This window comes from Aythya fuligula, chromosome Z (assembly GCF_009819795.1).
Source record: "Aythya fuligula isolate bAytFul2 chromosome Z, bAytFul2.pri, whole genome shotgun sequence".
Classification (NCBI taxonomy): Eukaryota; Metazoa; Chordata; class Aves; order Anseriformes; family Anatidae; genus Aythya; species Aythya fuligula.
Window position 1 is genome coordinate 69,174,621 of NC_045593.1, and position 13,099 is coordinate 69,187,719.

Below are 13,099 nucleotides of genomic sequence, written 5' to 3' on the forward strand. Positions count from 1 at the left end.
GAAAGCCAAAAGGGCAGTTGAAGATAGGAAACTCTGGGGTGTTCGCTGAGAGATGCAGCAGATCTTCATTATGACCGTAATGAGGCCACTGTATTCACTTTGCATATTCTCCTGTAAGTATAAATTGCATCAGCAACATTTCTCTTTTAAGTCAGTGTCTTGTCAAACCTGTGTGAGCTCAAGACCCTACGATGGAGACTTTATTGACTTGTTAGCGTTTTTGCCATCATCAGTTAGTTGAACAAATAAACCAGGCTGGAGGTCACCAAGGCCTAAACACGTGCTCTCTTCTCTGGCTGACTGGCCAAAAAGGCGCGAGGAAGCAACACTTTGCAGGTTGACTCCAGCAGCAAAACCTTGAGTAATCACTGCAGTGGATACAGATTAACTCGTGATTGCAGCACAGAGTATTTATCCAGGCTGTGCAGACACTGAAAGGTAAATATGCAAGCAGGTTAGCCAGCACCTGTCGGCAGAGGGCTGGCAGGGCCACGCACCTTGTGCATGGCCGCAGCTGAGCGGCCACCCCACAGAAAGCACTCGATCTCCTGCCCTGGATGGCGTGGAGGCCACATCTGGAAGGGGATTCCTCACGACAGCCCTCAGGATGAGGGGTGCACGGACCCAGGGGCTTCAGGGTAACAGGCACAAGTAACCCGCACGAGCTGCTCTGCTGAAGAAGAAAGCCTCAGCTTTCTTCTTCAACCTGGTCCCCTTCCTCCACCTTCGTGCAGATCTGGACACAGGGAAAGGAGCAAGGGGAGCTCTGAGGTATGACACAACAAGGAGGATTAACCAAATGAGAAAGGAAAAGTATCACGAGCCAGGAGACCTCCACGATACCAGTGACTGAGGCAAAAGCTGTCAAGTTTCCAGCTGCCCCGCAGAATCCATGTCTTCGTGAGCACATGCTAAAAGTTGAACTTGGAGTAAGGATGTTTAGTTTCTAGGCATTAGTAGTGAAAATCTGCCATTTTGCAGCATGGCAAATTTCACATTCTTCACTGAGGTGTTTTTCTGAAGTCGTTGACACTCCTTTCTTTATACATTCCCCTCCAAATACCATCTGCCAAGACGCATATTCCCATTACTTGAACCTTTCCAAAGGGTTGCATGACTCGTGTAAAATGTACCAGGTAAACAGTAGCCTTACTTTAGCCCTCCCTGTGCTTGCTAATACAATTCCACCAGCACTGGCAATTAGGGTTCACATTAATGCTGTTTGGTCATCCTTTAATCCGAAGTCCCCAACTATCAATGTCACCTACTCAGCTTGTCCTATCGATGTCGATGCTCAGCGCTGTGCTGACCCCCTCCATCTCCTGCTGGAGATTATCTAGAATTTACCCACAGTCTGCACATCAGCTCACCACAGAAAAGTCTGGGTTTTGGCTTTCCTGTTGTTCTGGCTTTCCCAGCTCCAGCTCTCTCTCTCTCCCCCACAGAAGCGAAAGTGCAGGATTCCTAGCATCAGCATGGAAACCATGAATACCAAGAGGGGCAAATTTATTTGGACTAGGTCATAGCTTTCCAAATATAAAAAGGGAAACTGTTTTTCATGCATGTAACATTTGCCCTTCAGAGCAGAGAACAAACTCTGTGCTAAAACAGCTGTTCCACACTGTATCCGTGGATATGACACAGCAGGGTTCAAATCTCTCCAGCAACAAAATCTTGTATTGTGATACTCTAACAAAGCAATCACGCTAGCAAAATATGTGTACGGTAACATTCCTCACGCCATCTGCACTGAGTAGGTCAGTACACTCAGCATTTACCATCAGTGCTCAGACACTCACTTGCAAGAAAAGACCAGGACAAATATGCCCATGGGCTGTATTGTGCACGCGGACCTCTGTGGCAGCCTGAAGACTGTGTGGCTGAATGATCATCACATACAAAATACACACAGTCCCAAGGGGACTGGAAGGAAAAGGTATCTGTATCCTCCCATCTGTTTCTTTTCTTCAGAGTTAATCAACTAAATCAAATACGTTAAAGGGATGACAAAGTCTCACGTGGATCCTCAAAAATCCTCAAAACAAAGATAAAGACATGCAACTTAATTTCACTTTTTTTCTTAAGAAAATTCACAGGGGATTTAAACACATTTTGTGTGTGTTTTCACACTTTTAGTTTATTGATTTAACTTTTCTGACAACATAAACCCAGTACTAGTTGCATCACAACACCAACTGGAAAAGGACTAAGCTCCGGATACTGGGGAATTAATTAAAGCACGTTCTCAATTGATTGTGGATCCTGGATTCTGCTTCAGACCCCTTTAAAAGCAGCAGCGCAGCCTGGAACAACCTCAACAAGCTGAAACATGAGTGAAACAGATGTAATTGAAAAAGCATCCTGCAGTTTTGCACTTGCAGAAGTTATCTCACCCAGACTGCAGGGAAGGAAGAGGTGCAGTACTTATAGAAGAGAACCTGATGACAGATTCCACTTTAAATACCACCTTAGCATACTATTCTACTCTCTTTAGATCTGCAGAAGAGGCTGAAAGTAAAAAGTGAATATAGCTAATCAGACTAAAAGGAACGATCTCTGCACCACTAAAATATTTGTATATACATGTTGAAACATAACCGCTCTTACTTTCATTTGTTGAACGAGATTAATACCAGGAACCACGTTGTTCTGATTTTCTGGGGGTCTCAAGGGAGACACTTATCTCTTGCTATCCAGAATACAAGAAAACCTTAGCATATGTAGTATTTTTATGCTGAAATAGATGTTAATAGCAACTCATGCTCTTTTGTATTACACGAGTGTCAACAAAAGACTCTTGCAGAGTAATAATCACTTATTACTGAAGTGCCTGAAGACCAACCAAGCACACAGATTTATTTTGTTTGACCTGCAGAAAGAAAAGAAAAATCCCTGGGTGAGGGAACTTCTGTCTAAACTTCAGACCATAAAGTCTGAATGTAGGCACATAACAGGCACGGTCAGGAACAAGTCTATGCCACCACTGTCTCTTTTAATTCATCTTTGGTTTCTTGGTTGTTGTCTTACAAATTATGCAAAGGTGCCTCCATTATTAGCAGGCAGGGATCACTTACTTGCAACATCTACTCATAAAATTGAACATCTAGTGGCTTGACACCTGAAGCAGACTTTTCCCTGGACAGCACGTTCATTCTCTGTCCCTGCTGGGAAGAACAACAGCACAGAATCTGCAAAGGAGCAATTTAACTTGGGCATCCACTGGAAGTGGTTACACTCAGCAAACACAGAGATTGAAGGCTTAGACCTGCAGGTATGACAGGTGTCTGTGAAGAAACATCCAACTGAAAACTGGAAAAAGGAGGGTGTGTGAGCGGGCAGCACTGCTATGATAAAAGTCCTTGCCTGATGATGGGAAAAAGGCAGAAGACCTATGGATCACTCACAGCCTTGCTTGGAAACACAGCACTTACCACCTGTGCTGAACCTGACCACTTCTCTGCCATCTTCAGTTGTGATCATCATCCTCCTCTTGCCCCCACAAGTTATTATTTCCTTTAGTTTTGTCTACTCAACAATTGACATGTTGTATGTATGCATGCATGTTTGTATAAAAAATCTCAGGGGAGCTGCCACAGAGCAATACACTACTGAACTGTAAATCCATCACAATATTGAGCACGCAGTTTCTGTCATTACTGAGAACTACATACAGCTACAGAGCACTTCTGAAACTTGGGGTTATTGCTCTGTTCCCCAGCAGAAAATGAGCGTCTACAATTTGCAGAGCTCTACTCATGTTTTCACATTCTGCTTAGCAATGGGTCTTAATTAAAAATGTTGATGACTTCATTTATTTCAGTTTACGAAAGTTTCAGATCTCTTAGCCACGAACCAAGATTTGGAAGGTAGCAGGAAATGTCTATGCTTGTGGCAGGGGTTGGAACTGGATGGTCTTTAAGGTCCCTTCCAACCCAAACCATTCTGTGATTCTAAGATCTGTTAGCAGGTCCATCAGGTAGGAAGTTCTGTCCTGTTGGAATTGCAACATGCCCTGCATAAACACCTACCTTAGTTGAAAATACCCATGCTAAGCATGCTGACAGAAATCTATGTGTTTGATATGGAAAGGCAGCTTCTCCGGCATGAGTCAGGTGTCTGCAGTAATAATTCTTCGGCAAATAAATCCATCCGTAATTCAAGACAGTTTAGAAAAAAAAGTTAACACAGATATTTGTGTGGTAGAAAAAAAAATATTTGAAATATAAAGTTGCTGAAGGAAAATGTTTCTGCTATCTTGGCATGTATTGAAAAAATAAATAAAAAGCCCCTGGCACTTGGATTAAGTTCAACACCAGTACACCACTATTGGAACAAGCAGCGTCTTGTTTTATAATGTATCTAGCTATAATTACATTTGTATGCACCCAGAACAGATGAATACAGCTACAGCTGCAATAAACACAGGTTTCTTGTTTTGATTAAAAGAAGCTCTTACTATTTAACATTTGCTCTACCTGTGACAGATAAGGCCGCTATATAAGAAGCACAGAGCGCAGCACTGATGTAAACTGTCTGCGATGAGATGTCAGTGCTACCAGAGACCTGAGAAAAGAGCATCTTTGTGTTTCTCTCTTCCACAGAGAAGTCCACAGTTACATAGATCCTTAAAGAGAAGTCCACTAGCAATTTGACAGCTGAGCAAGTATTTTCATGGTATAAACCACTTCATTATTGTGCACTGGAAGAAAATCCAGCAATATGTAAAGGATTTTTTTTTTTTTTTTATTTTAACTCTCTACACAAGCTTTCAGGGAACCCTTTTCATCTTGAAGGCTCAAAAGGAACTTTGTACTGGAACGCAAATGGGACCTTGGATTACTGACTTTACTGCTTGCTCCTAATGCCTAAACCTTTGACTGCAACACTAAAGTACATACTTACTCAAAACCACAATGTGCTGTACTTCAAGCACATTGGAAAGTCTGCTAATTGCATATCCCTATAATCTACATAATTCTCAGGCTATCATAAGCATTCTGAGAATTTCATGTCGTTAACAGCGCTGTAGCGCATTTGCAGGAACTGAAAATTTAGTTCAGAGATCATGCTTGCGAAATCAAGGCTTTGGGTTTTGCAGAAACTCCAGCCCCAAGTGAGCTGTAAGTTTAAATGAGCGCTCAGTTTCAAGATGCGGATAATAAGCTCAACCCCAAGTCATCCCTCCGGAAAGCCAAATGCTACCTCCTCCTCCCTCACTTGGCAGAAAGCTAGTTCACTTTCTACTCAAGGGGCTGTTAAAACACTTCTCTTGCGTGCATCTCACCAGCTTTTGATGACCCAGACAAGCACACATATCTAGTATCCTCAGACAGCCTCTGGAATGTGATCTAACCTTACAGTTAAAAAAAAAAAAAAATCCAGATCCTAATTAAGCAGCCATAAGTGTTAAGGGAGCGCTGTGTCAGCAGACTCACCAGTGAGTGTCCTAGTTAAAAGTAGAGACTTTTTTTTTTCCTGCAGGAAAACAAGCAGTATTACATGTAATGACACAAGGAAGCCTATCTGGAGGCTACTGCTGAAAAATAAAGCCTTGATTTATTTTTTTTTTCCCCTGAAAGAGTAATGTTGAACTTTAACCTACTTCCTACCTCTGTACAAACTTGCTGCTCATTTCCCCTGTTAGCAGTCTTAGACTATACATTAATAAATATGCAGCATGGACTAGTTTTAACAAAGAGCCAGCTTTCAGTGTTAGGAAAAAAAAAAAAAATACAGGGGAACACGCAGGAACACGTTCCCACCAACAAGCTAACATGGAAGCACTGCAAGAAGGCTGGAAATACAGTGTTGTAAGCATGTACAAATGCTTGGTCTGAAATTTGGTTTCAATTTCAGTATGCAGGATTAAAAGACATATTACTGGTCTGTTTGTTTCAAAAGGCTCGTGTGAAAGTTGGAAGGATGACTGCAGAAGCGCATGGGAAGTGGAAGCTAAATGAGAGTAATGTGAATCAGCTCTCTTCTACTTGCCCCACTAGCAACATATCAGCCCTGTAAACTGCCGTTTCTGCTCCCCTAGGACTCCTTCTGTGCAACTCTGACCTGTTCCAGAGCCATCAAAAATACGTAGGTGGAAGGAGTCCTTTCAGGATGAAGAACTGATGAAAGAATTATTATTACTGTTGTGAAATAAGTCTGGCATCATGGTGTTTTTCCCCTAATTTTCAGGCCTTTGCACTCTGGAAATACTGGAAGATAATCTCCTCACAATAAAAGCTGCTGCCTAGAATCTCAGCAGCTATTCTACTGTTCATGTAGATGAATCAATCCAACCTTCAAAATGCCTTGCTTTCAGTCTGCAAGCAGAACAACTCGGTATCTGATAACATTTCATCAATTCCAACCAGCTGTTACCAGAGCTTACTAGCCAAGCTCCCAGGGGAATAAAATTAAGTTTCCATCAAACATTGTTTTAATTCAAATGACTTTTTCAGAACAGTTTTCTGTAAAAAGCCTAGGGAAAAACAAAACAAAACACCCTATTTCACAAGCTTCTGGAGTCCTGACCCTAAAATTGCGGGATGTCCCAATTCCTGTGAGGACGTGCCAAATATCCAGAGGAAATCTTCTGAGCTAACCACTCCCCAGGCCAACACTGAAAGCAAGAACCCTGAAAAATTCTTACCTCCTATTCACACAAACAGGACAAATTGGAGAGAAAAAAAAAAAAAAAAAAAAAAAAAAAAAAAAGAAGACAACGACTCATCTTTACCTCCTCACTGTTTCAAAAGAAGGAAAGGGACCACTCTTCAGTTCAGACCCTTCCAGTGATCTGAAGTGGACTGTTACTGGAGTGAGGAAGAAAACTTCCAGCTATTGTGTGGCAAAAGCCTGCAGGGAGAGTCTGTGCTGAAAAATACTAGCCAAAGAGATTTGCTGCTGTTCTTACTATTTAAATATTAGTAATATTTATTCTGTGGTTTTCTGCAATCATTGTGAAAGCTCGTCCACAATTACAATAAAAACTTCATTAAAAATATCAGAGTGGCATTGTATCATTCATTGGTTGGTATTCCATTCAAGAGAACCAGGAGAGGAGGAAAGCACCAAATTACAAGTGTCATGTGACTGGAAATAGAGTTTGAAAGACCTACAACCTTTGGTTCAGCACTAATCTGCTATACTCATACATACTTTGTAAAGCATCCCTATAGCTAAGTGCTCAGACTCCCTCACACACTGAAATGCTCCAGGGGAACTGTCTTTATTTTACAATGTCCAGGATCAGTAAAGTACTGACAATTTTTCAAATAACTCCTCAAACACACCACAAATCCTGGAGGGCATAAGAGTCAGCTGCACTTCCTACCCTATGCACATTAAATTCTTCCTATGTCCTTTGAAGAAGTTAACAATCCCCAGAAGTTTATTAGGACATTCTGATGGAGCACAATTGCTTTTAAGCAAAGCAGTACTAAATAAACATTCCAGTGTTAATATTTTTCTCTAGGGTGGTCTTCCTTTACTGCAGTATTGTGGATTGATAATGAGCCAGTCTGAACAATAGCAACACGCTGGAGTGCTCAGAGATACTAATTCAATTCCAAGTTTTGGGTAAGAGAATCCTCTGTTTTAGTCCAAGTTTCCTGCTGATACTAAAGCATACTGAAGGCCAGATCTCTACATCTTTCCCCCTTCTCGCACCTACACTAGTTTCAGAGGTGGAAGCTAAATATCAAAGTACAACCTGCAGTTAATAAATAAGAGAGAGCCGCGGCGGTGTTATGAAACACAGCAATACACCGCAGAGATATGGAGGGACTAATCTGGACGTATACCTAATCCACAGCCCAGAACACTGCACCTCCACGGCCACGCTGCCCGGCCAGGCTGGGCAACGCAAATACCTGCCTCTGAGCTCCCACCTCACGGCTGCTGTGGGGCACCTGTGCCTGCACAACCTCACCTTCACACCGGGTGAACCCCGCTCCTCCCGGCCTCTAAAGCTTTGCCTCCATCCTTTCTGCGTCCTGCGGGTTTGGGAAGGGTTTATTTTATTTCCACTGCACAGCCGTGTGCTCCGTATCCGCGCCACGCACCCTCCCGCAGCATTTCGGTACCGCTGAAAACGCGAGGAGGCTAGGCCAGCGTTATTCCAACAGACAAAATAACAGTAATAATAATAATAATAATAATAACAACAATAATAATAATAATAAATCACCAAACAGCTACAGCAGGACGAGGGCAGGGCAGCCTCGCCTCTCCCCCTCCTTCCCCACAAACCCTCCTCTCAGCGCTGCCACCACAGCAGCTCCCGGCGGCTCCGCGCTGCAGGCGGGCAGGCCCCCGGGGACCCTTCCTCACCCCACAGCACCCCGGGGACCCTCCACAGCCCCCCCAGCACCCCGGGAACCCCCCTCGGACCCTCCTGGGACCCTCCTCAGCCCCCCTCAGCCCTGCCGCAGCCGCCCGGGTGCCCCCGAGCCGCCCGCCCGCCGCCATGCCCCGCACCCGGCCGGGAGAGGGGGCGCCTCGGCGGCGGGGGAGGCGGCTTCCAGCAGGGCCGAAGGAGGGCACGGCGACCCCCCGCCGAGCCCTGCACTCACCGGGGAGCCAGCAGGAACCCAGCGGCGCTGCCCCGCTGCCGGCCTGCGGAGGGACAGGACAGGGCAGGAGCAGGGGCAGGGGCAGGGGCGGGCCGGCTCCGCCCCGCCGCCCTCAAGGCCGGGCATGGCGGCCCCGGCTTCCCGCCTCCCCGCCCGGCATGGCGGCGGGGCGAGCCGGCCTGCCCCTGCCTCAGCGGGCCTTTGTTCCCCCCCCGCCCCGCGCTGTTACACAAAACCCGTCCGGGATCGATACCGTGACGCCAGTGCTGGAGGGGGTGTCCGGGGACAGAGTGTCCCAGAGGCTGGCACGGCACTGTCACCTCAGCCTGGTGGTGGGGGGGGGGGCGTTGCTGCGCGTCCCCCGTCCCCTGACAGAAACGGCGCCCGAATAGCGTCAATTAGAATTCGTCTCATTCTAGGGAAAGCGTTCAATAAAGAAGAAAGAATAAATTAAAGTGTATCTAGTCCTAGTGAAAGCATTAGATAAAGAAAGGGGGAGCTAAAGATCTGCAGGGATCACGCAAAAAGGGCGTACTTGTCTCACACATCTCTGAGGGGCGGCTGGGAGAGTAGTGGCTAGCAGACCTGTTGCTTAACCACCAGCAGAAACCGACGGCCACTAATGTTTTTGTAGTTGTTTCTGATGATTTATTTTCCCCTGAAGAAGGTTCACGAGGTGAAGAACAAACAGGGCTTCTTGCTGACACTGCAGGAGAGGAGCGGACCTCAGATGCTGGAGGTGATGCAGAGAGTGAAAATGGAAGCACTTTTCTCTGCTGGAAAAGACTGCAGGAACCTATAAAATGCCCAAGACAGCTTGTCTGGTTGTCTGCCGGTTGCATTTCTGCACGCTGACCTGTGCTGGCAGATCCTCCTGCCTACGCACTGTCCAGCTGGAACATGCAGGCCAGGGAAAATCAGTGGCAGAATCTCAGGGTCTAGCAAAGAAGATATGTAGTTGTCTTGCTATTTTTCCTTCTTTTGTATTTTACGTCAATACACTTGGTCTTGATTTAAGTGGCACAATTATGTCCTCTAAGGTCTGTCTGTACTTAAGCCTACTATTATCTTGATACTTCTAGTTGTCATGTCACCTACAAAATACAGTACTTTAGAGTTATCACTCAAAATCTTTTACAGGTCGCCCTGCTTTATGTTCAGTGTAAGTATCTCGTGGAGTAATATATATTCTCCAACTTCTCTTTTTCGAATCAAATCAGTCTTTAGAACAACTGATTGGCTTTAAGAAATGGTTAACTCAGACATGAAAATGGGCATCCATTCAAACCTTTACTCAAAGAGGTTCAGAAGACTCAGGTTTTTGGAATGAAGTTATCTCTGTAATTTGGTAGTAGAAGGAAAAGGCCAATGACTTCTTCAGGACACCACAAAATAATGATGATTCTGGTAGTAAGAGAAGCTGGAGAATTTCTAAAACCTCTCAGTGATTTCCTTAGAGTTTTAGATGTTGCAGAAGTTGTTTTTGTTGTTGGTTTTTTTTTTTACATGTTTAAGAAATAACAATGACATAATTTCAGTACCTTCCTCTTAGTGGGATAAAGTCTGGGAATAACTCTTTGGGCCACTTCCTTTCAAAGAAATTGTGATTTTTGTTGTTGCTCCCAACAAAACAGATTTCCAAGACCTGTGTATGTCACTGAGTTTTGAATCATGAACAGAATCCTTCATGCCAATGCAATTGCTGCAAAATCTGATAGGCCTAAGAACTCTTCTGTGAAAAGCAAAGACTAGTAAAATAGCAGGTCAGCAACAGAAATGGAAAATCCATTTGTCAGCTTTAACTTCTGTCAGTGAATATCTGCAAGGCTTGTAATTTCTGTTCTGTCTGGAGGGATGGCACCCAAGGTCCTGCTGTGGGAGGGAGGCTTTCTTAACACAGGAAAAGGCAGCACTGCTGCAGCATCAGCTGCTTGTATCTAAGGACACAGAGGCTGTGTTGGGATTGGAAGATAGGCTCTTCCTTTAAGGATTTATGATAATACTCTCTGAAGGTTATCACAGGTTGGCATTTGCAGTACAGGGTGTTTGAAGCTGTCATTCCCCTCAACAGGACTAGGCTGATAATAATGTGTCTGATGTGTCAGATGATTGCTGTCAGGTTTGTCTCTCTCCAAAGATTGCTGGGAAGTGAGTAGTAGGTTAGAACCATTGTTTATAAGGAAGATATTTACTGAAATGTGTTCTGGGTTTTAAGATCAGATTGCAAAGACCTCCGACATTTGTTGTGGGCAATCATGCACTGTGGTGAATGAGGGCTAAAGTAAGGAAAAAAAAAAAAAGTAAACAAACAAACAAAAGAAACGAAAACAAACAAACCAAAAACTTACATTCTTCAATTCTTGCACTGAAGATAGACATGAATAGGAGTAACATGCTTTTCTTGCTGCAATCCTGGGCGTCCCAGTTCCCATGACTTCCTGTTTTTTAGGTGTTTTTTTTGTGTGAAATCATTTCACAGCAGATGAGGAGATGAGGAACTGTATGTAAGTTCTTTGCCCTTTTCTCATTTTTGGGGAAATCCAGTTGCAAGACGCTTGGTCTAACTTCAAATTGATTCTAGAGTGATCTCTGAAGTTGTTGACCAAGCAGTGTCCTAGAAACCCAGGGAGCGTGTCATGTTTGTTCAGTTCCTAGCTGTGGATGCCCCATCCCTGGAGGTGCTCAAGTCCAGGCTGGATGGGGCTTTGAGCAACCTGGTCTGGTGGGAGATGTCCCTGCCCATGGCAGGGGGGTTGGAATTAGATGGTGTTCTCCTTCCAACCCAGATCATTCTATGATTCCATGACTTATTGTTACATCTATAAACACATTTCACCCATTCTTATCCCAGCAAGAACTTACAAATATGTGGGATTCCCACGCAGAAGTTTTCAGGTCATTATATCCTATAAAGCCTTAGTGTACAGCACTTAGCAGAATCGTGCACGGTGCTAATCCCCCACACAGACTCAGCTGCTCACTGAGGCTGCAACAACCTGTGGCTGCTGTCACCTGTCTAAAACTAGGCTAAGGCTGGGGTGAGGGAGACGGTAATTTAGAGCTGCCAGCCTGGAGGATCCAGTGTTTGCCTTTCAAAGCAGTCATCCCAAAGAAGTGTCCGTCAGTAGCACAATCTCCATGTGTCCTCCGGCTGTTCCTGGCTTTCCGTGGTGTAATGAAATGGTCCAGTGAGGTTTGCTCTGGAGCACTGTGTGTCCCCCAGGCAGCACCTACGGGCACATAACATTTCATATTATGTTCTGTGGGCTATAATGTGCATTTTCCAATGAACCTGGCGCTCACTAGAAGTGTTGCACTCCAAGAAGCCATCTGTGAATCAGAGTTTAGGAGCTGCTGAGGGGGGATTTTGCAGGTTATTTTGCAGGGTCAGCGTATTTTGATAAATACATTATGATTTGCCTCTGGTTTTAACGCTATTTTTTTAATGCCTTTCTTTAAATGACTCTCCAATTCGCGTAGCTGCAGCAAAGGCTGATTGAATATCGCGGTTTGGCTTCAGTACCAGAACAAAGATTTAACTTCTGCCATCTGCTGGCTAAATGAGGTTTAGCGGAGGCTTGGTGTCTCGCTGCCTGCGAGAGGGCACTGGCCTGGAGTTCAGGTTCTGATTTCACTTCCCAGCTGAAGTTCACACGTGTGGTCTGACGAAGAACCTCCCCACCCCTTCCACTCCCAGCACTCTTGCAACAATATCAAAGCACTTGTCCAGCCCTGGCAGATGAGCTGAAGAAAATGGAGGTGAGAAAGGGGCTAATGTACCCAAAATCAAGCTGCAAATTGAGATTGAGACAAGTAAAATTGCTGTCTCCTGACTGCCAGCGCTGTGCTGTCAAAACCAGGCCCTACATACTACTTTTGCAGAATTTCTTCAGAAGTGGAAAATTCCTGATGAGCTTGTAGTCGATGTAAAAAGCATCAGAAAGAAAACCTGTGTGTTCTGTGGAAGTACAAGGGCAGTTCTTGGCCCTATTAAGAGCGATGATACACCCTGCAGGCAATGCAGAACTCTTTGTTGGGCACCAGTGTATTTCCCTGTGTAGCTGGGCTTTAACCCTGGCTAGGTTTTGTAGTTTTGCCTGAAAAGCAGTGGTTTCGTATTCCTCACTGCCATGCCTTTGGTCACTGGTAAACTGAGCAAGCACTACAGCACGATCCTCCCCTCCCCTCCCGTCCCCTCCCAGTTATTTGTAGTTGCCTGGACACAAAGAACTTATTTTATCCCCCAAACCTGACATTTTCCGTCCAACACCATTCTGTCCAAGTAGCTACTATGTGTAGATAGATAAATGCCATTCAACCATCGAATCATCCCAGAGATATAAATCTTATTAAGCTAGTCTACCCTCTTGCCAGTAAAAAGAACACTGTGGAAGCCATGTCATAAGAAAAGTAAAAGGCCAGGTTTGCTCTTGTGATAGCTTTTTTCTTCTTATTCTTATTCTTTCTTTTTCACCACCAGCAAACTGATTAAATTGTCCTGTTTTGGAACATGGCACCTCTACAAATTG

The 13,099-nt window shown here is 44.6% G+C and overlaps 1 protein-coding gene across 2 annotated transcripts in view; it reads right to left on the bottom strand.

Moving 5' to 3' along the window:
- The window catches only part of ACO1 (aconitase 1), a 35,724-nt gene extending 27,090 nt beyond the window's left edge, over nt 1-8,634 (bottom strand). The window contains exon 1 of one of the 2 annotated variants that reach the window (XM_032205363.1): nt 8,571-8,634. The gene's annotated coding sequence lies outside the window, so the exon portion shown is untranslated. Of the gene's footprint in view, nt 1-3,074; nt 3,094-8,570 lie in introns of those variants that run through there. The other variant, XM_032205364.1, reaches the window with a different exon arrangement.
- Nucleotides 8,635-13,099: the final 4,465 nt, after the last annotated feature.